Source organism: Panthera pardus, unplaced genomic scaffold, assembly GCF_024362965.1.
Source record: "Panthera pardus isolate Hobbes unplaced genomic scaffold, ASM2436296v1 HiC_scaffold_2, whole genome shotgun sequence".
Taxonomy (NCBI): Eukaryota; Metazoa; Chordata; class Mammalia; order Carnivora; family Felidae; genus Panthera; species Panthera pardus.
Window position 1 is genome coordinate 41,392,393 of NW_026526765.1, and position 12,483 is coordinate 41,404,875.

A 12,483-nucleotide genomic window follows, 5' to 3' on the forward strand; every position below is an offset into this window, starting at 1 on the left:
AACAGTGACAACAACAACAAAAACCTGGAATGCCTAGCAGCACGTTTTATAGCTTTCCAATTGTAGGAACGCCCGTGGCACAGGATGAAAAATCTATGAAGAATTTCCCAAAATAACAGTGGTCTTTTCTGAGTAGCAGAATCGTAGTTCTTACTTGCTTTTTTGATTTATACCCTTCAGTATCTGTCCAATTTTCTATATGCGGTATGTGTTCCTTGCTAATCAGAAAAAAGCAACGTACTTCCTTTCAAATGTTTTAAAGATATTTTTTAATTGAAAAGAGTGCTGGACACTGATACCATAGCTCTTTGGGAACACCAGCTGGCATCTGCCGTGTTGAGGGAGACGAGAGCAAGGGACGTGACCACAAGTGGGCTCGGAGCCATGGGAAATGAATGGGGCAGCCTGGCTCCAGAGGCAAACTGAGCTGTCCTCACAGTCGTGCTGAGGGCTGCACTCTCAGGGCTTAGAGCAACAGATGTGGCCTGAGACAAACTTGCTGAAGCAGAGAGCACACTCTAAATATATATGCCCGCAGGGACACCGTAACTCGCCTCCACGGAGGGGCAGGTCCCCCCAGGCAGGCAGGTTTGACTCTGCCTTCCTCCATCCTCTACCCAGAGACGGACTGGGGAAGTAGAGTCAGAGACTAGAGGAGCACGTGATGCGCACCCGCTCAGGGCGAGTGTCCTTCTGAACACGCAGGTGGTAACAAAGACTGGCTTTGTGTGTTTTATAGCTTCAGTATCTTTCTGATCCAAAAGGCGGCCTGGGTCATAAAGTACCTGGAGGAGAGAAAACAGAAGAAGGGTACAAAGTTGATGTAGATAGTCTCTCATTTGGCACCAGGAAATATCATAAACTCTAGATTAAGAGCACAAAGTCAAAGGGGCCCCTTTGAAGTGAGTTAGTCAATTAGCTTTCTAAAACAAAGCAAACTTATGATCTTCCGGGAAAAACGAAGCAAATGATTTTTTTTTTTTTTTTTTAAGGGAAACACTGATTTCGCGAATAACCTGGAAATTCGATGGCCCTTCTCTAAGCTTCATTCTACGGCCTAAAAAACGGGATAATTGGACAAGATCAATGTCCTCAAGCTTTTGGAAAGTTACACAGTACAATTACGAAAACAACAGGATTCCCATAGAAGAGTGACACTAGTTCATTGAGAGATTGGTTCTCCTGTTGGCATTTGTTCCACTTAGTTTAAAACAGAAACGCTTGACAAAGCAGAGAGCTGCAGTTTGCAGGGTCTCCAAGCCGCTTTCGCTCGGGTCCTCACAATATCTGTGCCACACCTTCTCCAAAGCTCAAACAGCTTGCCTCTCTGCCACACTGCCCTTTGCTTTGCCCTGGGACCCGTCAGGTGCTAACATTCCTCCACCTCCTAGCCTCTGCCTCCTCCTTTTTCTAATGATAATGGAAATGATAACAATGACAATATGAGAAAACTTAAGCTACTCATCTGACAAGCTAGGGACCATACCCATAATGCTCCCAGGCATTTAAAAAAAAATGAGTAAACCCTTTGAAATTTCTGAGCAGGTTAGAGTAGGATGGGCTCTTCATTCATCTCTGACTCCTCAGTACCTGGGACAGCATCGGGCACGTAGAACATTCTAAGAGTAGTGAATGAACTCATGAATTCTTCCAGTCCCCCAAAGGTAAAAATACGTCACACCCTGCTATACCAAAAATCTCCTCCTTGAGGACCCTCATTCGTGATAGACCCTTAAGAGGCCAATATTATTTACCAGAGACACTGAGAGGTAATATGCATGTGTATTAACTTGCACAAAATCAATTTTATGTGCTTGTTGAAAAATAGAAAGAAAAAAACAATAAATACATAAAAACACTTCTGTCCTCCATTCCATAAAATGACTGTATGTCCTAGAGTTAGCATGAGATGATAACAGTGAATTTCATTGCCCTCATTTGCTCTCAGTTTTCATGTACCATTCCTGAAATGAACATCTCACTGTGCTACATGTGATTCTAGTGTCTAAAGTGATGCACTTTTCATATAACATGCTGTCTAAATACAAACAAGCAACACCATCTGACATTCAACTAAAGAAGCAACAATCCATTCTAAGCTAGAGAAGAAATCAGCTGAGTTGGGTTTGTTCTGAGATGACAGTCTGCTTTCCAATGTTGTCCTTTATAAGGAAATTTATTGACACTGCAGTGTTGGCCGTTAGGTTATTTTCACCTTTATACTAACTTGAGGACCAAGTCTAAGATGCCACTACACTGTGAAAACCAACAGATTCCCAAGCAGTCTTAAAATTTGTCTGGAACCACAAAAGACCCCAAATAGCCAAAGCAATCTTGAAAAAGGAAAGCTAAGATGAAGGCATCACAATTCTGGACTTCAGGTTATATTACAAAGTTGTAGCAATCAAAACAGTATGGTACGGGCACGAAAATAAACACATAGATCAGTGTTACAGAATAGAAAATCCAGAAATAAACCCAGAATTATATGGTCAACTAATCTTCGACAAAGCAAGAAAAAATATCCAGTGGGAAAAAGATAGTCTCTTCAACAAATGGTATTGGGAAAACTGGATAGCTACATGCAGAAGAATCAAAGTGGACCCCTTTCTTACACCATACACAAAGATAAATTTGAAATGGATTAAAGACCTAGATGTGAGACCTGAAACCATAAAGCCCTAGAAGACAACACAGGTAATAACTTCTTTGACATTGGCCATAGCAACTTCTTTCTAGATAAGTCTCCTGAGGCAAGGGAAATAAAAGTAAAAATAAACTGTTGGGACTTCATCAAAATGAAAAGCTTCCGCGCAGTGAAGGAAGCAACCAACAAAATTCAATGGCAACCTACAAAATGGGAGAAGATATTTGTGAATGACCTATCGGATAAAAGAACATATCCACAGATTCTGGAAAGAAGGACGTCAGTGTGTGAGCGTACGTGTGCATATGTGTGTTGCCATGACAAGATGCAGCTTTAAGCACAATGGAAACTCACCTTCCATCACAGAGCTTCCCGTTTGCCACTCCCCTTTGCCTTACTTAGTTGAGGAAATAGATTGTGTAGTAAGGACTTGTAGAGGTCCCTGCTCCAGGGGAATGACTTTTTCTCTTAAATCAGGTATATGTTCTTTTCAAAGAGAAAATGAGATCAGAAACTGGAGGCAAAGATAGTTGAGGAGAAGTACAATGGCTACCATCGTACTACCATTGAGTGAGAGACAGCCATGGAGATATATACATGGCGTCTATATCTTGGGAAGTACTTGTGTATTTTAGCATTCACAGGAATTAAAGCAATGCAGAGCATCTAAATCATAAGCTATATGACCCTGGACAAGCTATTTTCTCTGCACAGTCTTCATCTCAAAAATGGGCATAACCCATTTTACCTAATGCGTAGGATTGCAGTAAAGACTGGATGAGATGACACATGTAGGTGCCAGGCCCCATTATCAGGTATGCAAAACTGACTCAATAATGAGCTATTATCATCATTCTTTGCTCATTAAAGAAGGAAGAAAATTACACAGTCTCTCCCAGGTTTGATCTTTCAGCACAGAACCATCCAATAGAAATAGCCAAGTCACATACGTAATTTTAAATTTTCTAAGAGCCACATTTTAAAAATTAAAAACAGGTGAAATCCATTTTAATCATATGTTTTATTTAATTATTGCATACAACATATTATCACTCTAGCACGGAATTAATATAAAAATCATTAATGAGCTATTTTTCCCTCTTCTACTCCCTCTTCGAAGTTGAAGTGTTATACTTACAGTATACGTCAGTTCAAACTGGCTGCATTTCGTGTACTCAGTGTAGCTGTTGACCGCCATGTTGAGCCAGTGTTGACCATGTTGACACATGTTGACCAGTGTAGCCATGTGGAGCACAGTCCTAGAATAACAATGAGTTTAGTTTTAAACTTCATTTGCTTTGACTGAAGGCCATCGAAAAAGTAATGTCTCCAAAGCACTTAAAAGTTAAGCATTGAGACCTTGGGTGAGAAACTGGGCTAAAAATGGAAATGAAAGACCTATTGTCATCATTAATACCATGAGCATGGATGGCCACCACCAAGCCTGCAGTTTTTCCTAGGGGACCATCCGCTGGCTTAAGCCAGTATATCCACAAAGGAATTATAGGAAAATACATTCCCTTAAATGAATGATTGCTATGATTACATGGATTTTCCCATGGGCTTATGAGAGAGCAAGAGAAATTACGCAATGCTTAGGATCCTGACTAAAGCCCGGTGACTTAATGGTTATTGTTATTATTTATCATAACAATAATTAAAAGTTAATGAACAAGCAAAATGGTAATAATCATTAAATGTATGTAAACATAGTTTTATGTTAGTACTTGAACCAGAGAGCCACTGACAATGAATTGTGAAGCAAAAGAGGAAGATCATGGTGTGTGTGTGTGTGTGTGTGTGTGTGTGTGTGTCTGTCTACTTGTCCGTGTTTGACCAGAGGGGCCATGAGACCTGATAAGGAAAGACTGATTTAGCTATTGACCCAAGAATCCAAAAAGAAGGGTGCCTGAGTGGTTCAGTCGGTTAAGCATCCGACTTTGGCTCAGGTCCTGATCTCATGGTTCCTGGGTTCAAGCCCCGAGTCAAGGTCTGTGATGACAGCTGAGAGCCTGGAACCTGCTTTGGATTTTGTGTCTCCCTCTCTCTCTGCCCCTCCCCCACTTGCGCTCTGTGACGGCAGCTAGAATTGCAGGGCAGGAATTGCTAAAGTATCGGAACTGTCCCCTGTGATGCTTCGGTTGATCTATCCCAGCCAGCCCGTCGAATGAGCTTTCTCACAGCCCATAGGAAGGAGTCCACTGAAATTAAATCCTCTGCAGGGCTGCTCTGCAGTGGCAGCTGCCTCTTCTCGTGGCATCCATCCATGACGTCTAGATAGCGAGAATGAGGATATAAAATGGTTCCACCTTTGAATCGATGTATTTAGTCTTTTGATGAGTAAAATGGCAAGATGAAGAGCTCAGACCTGAATTATCCCGGACCTGGGCTTCGATGCTGGTTCTACCATCTGACCTGGAACCGAACCTCTCCAAATCTTCACTCCCCTGTAAAATGAAAACGTCGAGGTACCTCACTCACGGGAGTGTTGCCGGCTTGAGTGAGGAGGGACACTCAAGCCTCTAGCCTCACTGCCAGGGTCTCGTTATTATTGTTGTTTGTTCTAAACTCTCTCCCGGCAGATTTTACTTTGCTCAAGGCACGTTTTTAATTTGGCGGATCATAACCAAGAATAAGCATTTGGGTGATTCTATACGTCTTGCTTTATGTTATGCATTTAATTATTCTGGGTAGCTGGGGGAAAAATTAATAAAAATGCCATCAAGGAAGGCAATTTTTTTGAAATGTTGTTACCATATTCAAACATAAAAATAGAAATGAGAAAAACCGTATTCTGGCTTCATGAGGAGAATCTTTAAGGTAGCACTGTGATCCCACCGAGCCACAATAGAATCTTCTGGGGACGGGAATTTAGTGGAAGGAATATAAGTTTTGAGCCTCATTCAAGGGAGTTTAGCTATTAAAATATGAATGCATGGCCTCAACTGTCTCAGGGTTTCTGGCCCTGAGAACTTCTCCAGCCTCCACTCTATGAACCTCAGAATTCTCATCTGTAAAGTAAGAGCGTTGTACTAAGATCCCCGCTTTCCTTCACACATTTTAGGATTCTGTGTCTATAGTAGAATTGAATTTTTGCAGATCCTATTAATGAGCGTGTGACAAAATGAAAATTTCGAGCTTTTGAGGGTCCTCTCCCTGGAAGAGAGATCAACGTTATCACTCTCGGGATCACAGGGTGCAGGATCAAGAGGAAATGACTTGGGTGAGGGTAACAAAAAGCACACAAAGATTTAGGCAGAGAGAGGTCGGGGCAGGGGGCACCTGCAGTTTGAGAAGTGGCAGGGAGAAAGCAAGAAAAGAGGGAATTGGAAGGTCCCTAGGGATTACGTTTCTCGTTCATGTTGTTGAGACACATCTACAAAGGATTTGGTTTATTTTTAGATGGTTGTAGATGGCTGGTCCTGTTTTGATGAAACACCAGTCCTAGACCAACCAGGTGGGCAGAGGCATTCTCAGCACTCCCATTGGTTATAATCTAACCATCACGTGGTCAGGCTTACGCCTTTTCAGATTGATACACCTGCTCTGATGCCATGCATACTCTAAGGTAGTGTCTCATACGAGATGATTGAATATATCCCAACGGTGGCAATTTGACCCCTTTCACCTGGGAAAATCCAAGACCACAAATGTTTAGGAATTTCCTTTTCTTAGGTAGTTCAGAATTTTCTTTGCCTAGACCCACACCCATCCTTTGTACATGGACATCGGTGATGGGAAGACTGTCGTTTTTACTTTTCTGAGGTTTTAATGTCTTTCTCATCTTTTCCTCGTGCATTCCAACCATTCTTCATGCTTTCGAATTGAACCAGGAAAATAAATGGCCATTGATGAGAGATTTCCTCCCACTCTTTCCTCTCATCCTTTGTTGGGCTAACTCCAGGACAATTTTCGAACACAATTTAGGCATTGTCTCTCCTAAAGCTTCCTTGACCTCTCTCTTTAAACACAAAACCCCTTGCACAAAAGTATCACATCACTCACCACGCCGTATTGAAAGGATTCATTTAGTGGCCCCTTCTCCTCCCTGGTAAGCACTAGATCTTGTTCTCCTCCTTTCCCTCACTACCTGGGACAGCCTCTGGTCCTGAGCAAGTTCCAACAAGGGTGTGTCACCCTCAGCCACCTGATGAACCAGGAATTTTGGAGCAGCTCTTGAAAACTCCCTCCTGGTCCATTTTTCTTTGCTGAAGCCCAAAGAGGAGGGGAAAATAGGGAAGTCCCTCTCTAGGTTCCCATGGAAACTGAAATAAATGCAGCAGCAATTAGAGGAGAAATGAATACACTAAAAATATCATTTGACAAAGTAAAAGGATGTCACTTCTTCAAGTATTCACATTATACCTGCTGCCCTTTCTTTCCTTTAGGAGAATGTTTAGCACAGTTTATAAAACGATGGCTCTTTTGTTGCTCACAAAGCTTACTTCCTCTGTCCTAATAGTACAATTCATGCGTATATCATTACGGACTGAATGTTCATGGCCCCCTAACATGCACATGTGGAAATCCTAACCCCCGATGTGATGGTATCGGGAAATGGGGCCTTTGGGGAGATAGTTAGGTCGTGAGGGTGAAGCCATTATGAAGGGGACTTGCGGCCTTATAAGAAGACACGAGAAAGATGATTTCTCTTTCAGCAGCATGAGGATCAATGAGACGATGGTAGTCTGAAACCTAGGAAGAAGACGCTCACCAGATACGAGATCTGCCAGCACCTTGATCTTGGATGCCCCAGCTTCCAGAATCGTGAGAAACCAATGGTTGCTGTTGAAGAATACTAGTCTATAGTATTCTGTCACAGCAGCCCGGACTGACTAAGAAATGAATACGTGTCATTCCACAGTCTGGATGTGTCTATGGCCCTCTCCCTTCCTTTTATTCACTCAGTCATTTCTCACTGAGTGCCAAGAGCAACATGCCAGACGACCATGACTGAGAGACGCAGAGGAGTCCTTCCCTCACAGAGTTCACAGTGTAGCAGAAGAAACAGATGACTTAAAAAGTAAGCAAACGAATAAATACAGCCTCACCAACTGTGCAGGTGACCTTCAGGAACGAACAAGGTACTCCGATAGAGAGTAATGGAGGGACAGTTGGGATGAGCAGGTGCAAAGAGCCTGAGGCAGAGAGAGTTGGGGGTTTGAGGGACGGAGAGAAGGCTTGTGTGGCTATAGCAGAGTTGGACAGGTTGAGAGGAATTTAGGTTTTGCTCAAAGCGCAACGAGAAGTCATCAAAGCCTAAGCAAGGGCGTGTTGGTGATACGTTTTATTGATCATGGTGGTTGCTGCCTACAGAACAGTTTTGAGAGGGTAAGTACAAAACTGTGGAAGCCAGGTCTGAGGGTTCCCAGAAGTTGGCAAGAAATGCTGGTGTTTTAATTTTTTTTTTAATGTTTATTTATTTATTTTGAGAGGCAGTACAGGCGGGGGAGGGCCAGAGAGAATCCTACAGGCCCTGCACTGACAGCAAGGAGCCGGATGCGGGGCTCGAACCCACGAACCATGAGGTCGTGACCTGAGCCGAAACCAAGAGCTGGACACTTAACCGACTGAGCCACCCAGGCGCCCCGGTGGTGTTTTAGACAAGGATGATGGAAGTGAGACAGGAAGAAGTTGGATGCCCTTGACGAATATCTTGCAAGTAGGCACTTTAGGACTTCTTGTGTCCTTTCTCTGCTCAAAACCCTTTGATGGCTCTTCTTATCCCTCGGAGTGTCAGCAAAGCTCTTGCGGAATCTGCCCCTTCCCCCACAGCTCTGTTCTCATGTCCTGCTCGTCCACGCTGACCTCTTTGCTGTTCCTTGAAAATACAAGCCATGCATTCGGCTCTTCTGCCTGAAATGATTTCCCCCAGGATGTTCAGACGTCCTCACAGTTCACCCTCTCAGCTTTTCTTCTCTTTGCTCAACTGTCTCAACAAAGCCCTCCATGACCATATTCTTTAAAATTGCATGCCCCCTGCCACCTGCAGCTTCCCTTATTACCCTTCCTGCCTTATTGCGTCTCTTGGCACTTTCCACCTTCTATCATGTTGTGTCATTTCATTTTTTATTTTGTTCATTATCTGACCCCCTTATGCTAGAACGGCATGGAGCTCCCATGAGATTCACCACAGTATGGAACAAAGTCTACACATGGTAAGGACTCAATACATTTTGTTTTGTGGGAAGTCAGGGAAAGAATCAAGGCTAGGCAGCTGTGAACAACTGGGTTCTGCTTTTCTTTTAATTAAAAAAAATTTTTTTTAATGCTTATTCATTTTTGAGAGACAGAGAGAGACAGAGCATGAGCAGGAAAGGGGCAGAGAGGGGGAGACACAGAATCTGAAGCAGGCTCCAGGCTCTGAGCTGTCAGCACAGAGCCTGATGTGGGGCTCGAACTCACGGACTATGAGATCATGACCTGAGCTGAAGTCGGACGCTCAAACGACTCAGCCATGCAGGCGCCCCTGATTTTTTTTTTTTAATGTTTATTTATTTTTGAGAGAGAGAAAGAGAGCAAGAGCAGGAGTGGGGGAGGGGGGGAGGGACAGAGAGAGAGGGAGACACAGAATCCAAAGCAGACTCCAGGCTCCGAGCTGTCGGCACAGAGCCCAACGCGGGGCTCGAACTCACAGACCTCGAGATCATGACTGGAGCCAAAGTCAGATGCTTAACCCACGGAGCCACCCAGGTGCCACCAATTGGGTGCTGCTTTTTAACAGGGTGGAAAAACCTGGAGGGAAGCTATTTTGATTCTACGGTAGAATTAAAACAGCTCAGGTCCATTTTATTCTAGGACAAAGTCAGTGTTTATAATAAAATGGGAACGAACTTTGTTTGTTTGTTTGTTTGTTTGTTTGTTTGTTTGTTTGTTTTTGAGATGAGAAACATTGATCTTGAGGAAACGGTGAAAGCCCAGAGTAGAACAGCTAAAGGGAGTGTGGATGCTCCCTCTGTGTCCCTGTCTCCCTCCCCCGCCTGCTCCCTTCCTCACCCTGAAGCGACCTCCTTCTCCCTCCCGGTGAGTCCTACCTCCCCTGCTTTGTTGTCTCTGGCACTTCCTGCATTGGCTTCCAGTTGGCGCCTCCAACCACTCATAATCTGGCTCCTGAGTCCCTTGCAAACAAAAACAGTGTCTTCATCACGGAATAAAATCCTTCCATTAATTTTCCTGAACTCACCCTTCCAAGCTGCTCACCGTCTTACAACTATACGCACCATCCCCTGGGCTAATAAATCTAGACCACACACAAATCCCTTTCTACCTACCTGTTCAGGCCTTTCTCTCTTTTACAGGCCCACCTCCTTCCTCTCCATTATCTTTTGTAATCAACCATGGGATTCAGGCTGCAGTGACAGGCAGGGAATTATAGTTAGTGGCTTTCCTAGGGACCAGGAAGGCTGCTTAGAAAGTCTTTGGTGAATGACATAAACACCAGCATTTCACTGCAGAGCTACGCGCTCATAAAAATGCATTCCTAATTGCTCCCTTAACACTTTCATCCTGATGCTAAGCATCCTGCTCCTTGCTGGCCTTTTGGAAGAGAACTCTTTTAATTTTTTTGTTTGAATGACATCCTGTTGCAGAGAGGATTAAATGGGGTAATACGTGCAAAGCAATTAGGACATTGCCTGCCATCTAACAGATGTGCCATAAATGTTAACTATTCTGAGCTATCAAAGCCCTTTCCCTCCGCCTGTTGTCAGATTGGGTCTCATCCAAAAGGAGTCCCCCACAAAAGCATCCTCAAAACCGAGGGGAAGCCTTCCCCTTGCTGAAAGATTTCACACCTTAGAGCCTGGTAATCTTCATCTGTTTTCAGCCAGGCAACTGATACAGGGGTTGAAATTGGGTTTTTTGTTTTGTTTTGTTTTTTAAATATGAAAAATTTAAGTTTAACAAAACCAGCTGGTTATTAAACCAAAAACCACAGATCTTAGTGTTTGTTGTGGTTTCTCCACTACAGACATACAGTGATGGGTAGAAAGTGAGAACTCAAGCCTGAAAAAGACCTTAAACATCCTTACCCAATTTTTCATGTTCTTTTCCTTATAGGAAATGAAGGTACAGAGGGAGAAAAGTAATTTGCCTGAGGCCATGTTGGTGAGTTTGCGACTGAGCCAAGATGAAACCAAGGTTTCTGACCTGCCGTCCGGTGCCCTTCAGATTTCCTTCCCTCGCTGGCAGGGGGTTCCTCCGTGGAGCTGTAGTCAGATCTCATTCCACACAGGGACAGAGAGAGGGGAGCCTCAGGCTGTGGGGAATCGCAGACCCTGACATCCCCCCCACTCACGCTAACCTCTCAGGCACAAAGAAAGGCCAGAGACCAGCGCAAACTTCCTTGTTGGTCACGGGCACCTTGGATTAATCCAGAGTTGACCTAAACTGAATGCTAATTTGCAGAAGCAAGAGCAAACCAAGGATGCGGTAGGAATGGGCAAGGGAAGTTGGCATGCATCTTCCGCACTGTGCTTCTTTAAGGCCAGGACCGTGTTTTTCTGATCTTGCGTTTCTCAATAAGTATTTGTTGAACGAATGATAAATTCTCAGCCTTGCTCTAGCATTACCCTTAAACAATATGTTAAACGTATCCTAAATCCCTGTCGGAGCATCAGATACCATTGCATTAATCTGACAGTGCAAGAATGAGGCAAAATTAAGATCTGAAAAATAAAGCTGGCCCAAAACTATGCTCCAGATAAATGTGCCTAGTGGACTCATTTTCCAGCTCATTTGTCTTATCTAATGCAATTTCTTAGTTCTGTGTTTGTCTTAAAAGTCTCCTTATTTTGACAATTTTTAGACAGAGTGTACATAGTGCCTCCATGATTGAAGACAGACAGTAATCAAATGATTACCCAAATAAATGCATAACTACAATTGCAGTAAATCACACGGAATAGGGAACTCTGAGCAAGAAAAGTTGGATTTCTAAAGGTGAAGCTTTCAGAACATGGAAGGAATGGTCTGTTGCAACTCTTTTCCACATTTGAGTTTTGAGTTCAGATTTAGCTGCCTCCATTTTTTAAGTTTATTTCTTTATTTTGAAAGAGACAGCACGAGTGGGAGAGGCACAGAGAGGGAAGGAGACAGAATCCCAAGCAGGCTCTGCACACCAACGGGGAGCCTGACACGGGGCTCGAACTCACAAACCGTGAGATCATGACCTGATCTGAAGCCAAGAGTCAGACACTTAACCAACCAAGCCACCCAGGCGCCCCTAGCTGCCTCCACTTGAAAACCCAAGCAAGAAGTTATCCTATAGACTCCACAGTTAAGCTGATTGCTTTAAGTGCCATTTTTTTAAGGGGCTCTGCTTTGCTTCAGAGCAGGAGCAGAAATAGACAAAAGGAAACTAGATTTCATTTCTTCATCAAATATTTACGGAGTCCCTGCTAGGTGTTAGGCACTTTGCTAGAGCTTAAGATACAATGAATAATGACACAGATTTGGTTGCTGATCTCTTGATGTTTACAGTCTTATAAGAGAGGTGGATGGTAATTACATGATTATACAAAGAAAGACATAAACACAAGTTATAAGTGCCAAGAAACACAGGAACTTATGAGAAAGCGTCCTTTAATTCCAATTAAGGTTCTTAAAAGGCTTTTGTAATGATTGAAATTCAAACTGAGTTTTTTAGAAACCACTGTATGGAGGTATGATTGACATGTAAAAAGCTATGCGTATTTAATATGTATAACTCGACGAATTTGGTGATAAACCTATATCTGTGAGACAATCACCACCATTTAGATAATAGACATGTGCATCACCTCCCAAAGTTTCCTCCTGCTCTCTTTATTATTATTATTGTTATTACAGTATGTGTG

The 12,483-nt window shown here is 43.2% G+C and overlaps 1 long non-coding RNA gene across 1 annotated transcript in view; it reads right to left on the reverse strand.

Annotated features, from left to right (window-relative positions):
- Nucleotides 1-292: 292 nt before the first annotated feature.
- The window catches only part of LOC109275922 (uncharacterized), a 58,972-nt gene continuing 46,781 nt past the window's right edge, over nt 293-12,483 (reverse strand). Inside the window, exons 3-4 of the long non-coding RNA XR_008423702.1 lie at nt 3,786-3,906; nt 293-785 (exon numbers count right to left, since the gene is read on the reverse strand). This is a non-coding gene — a long non-coding RNA (uncharacterized LOC109275922). The remainder of the gene's footprint in view (nt 786-3,785; nt 3,907-12,483) is intronic.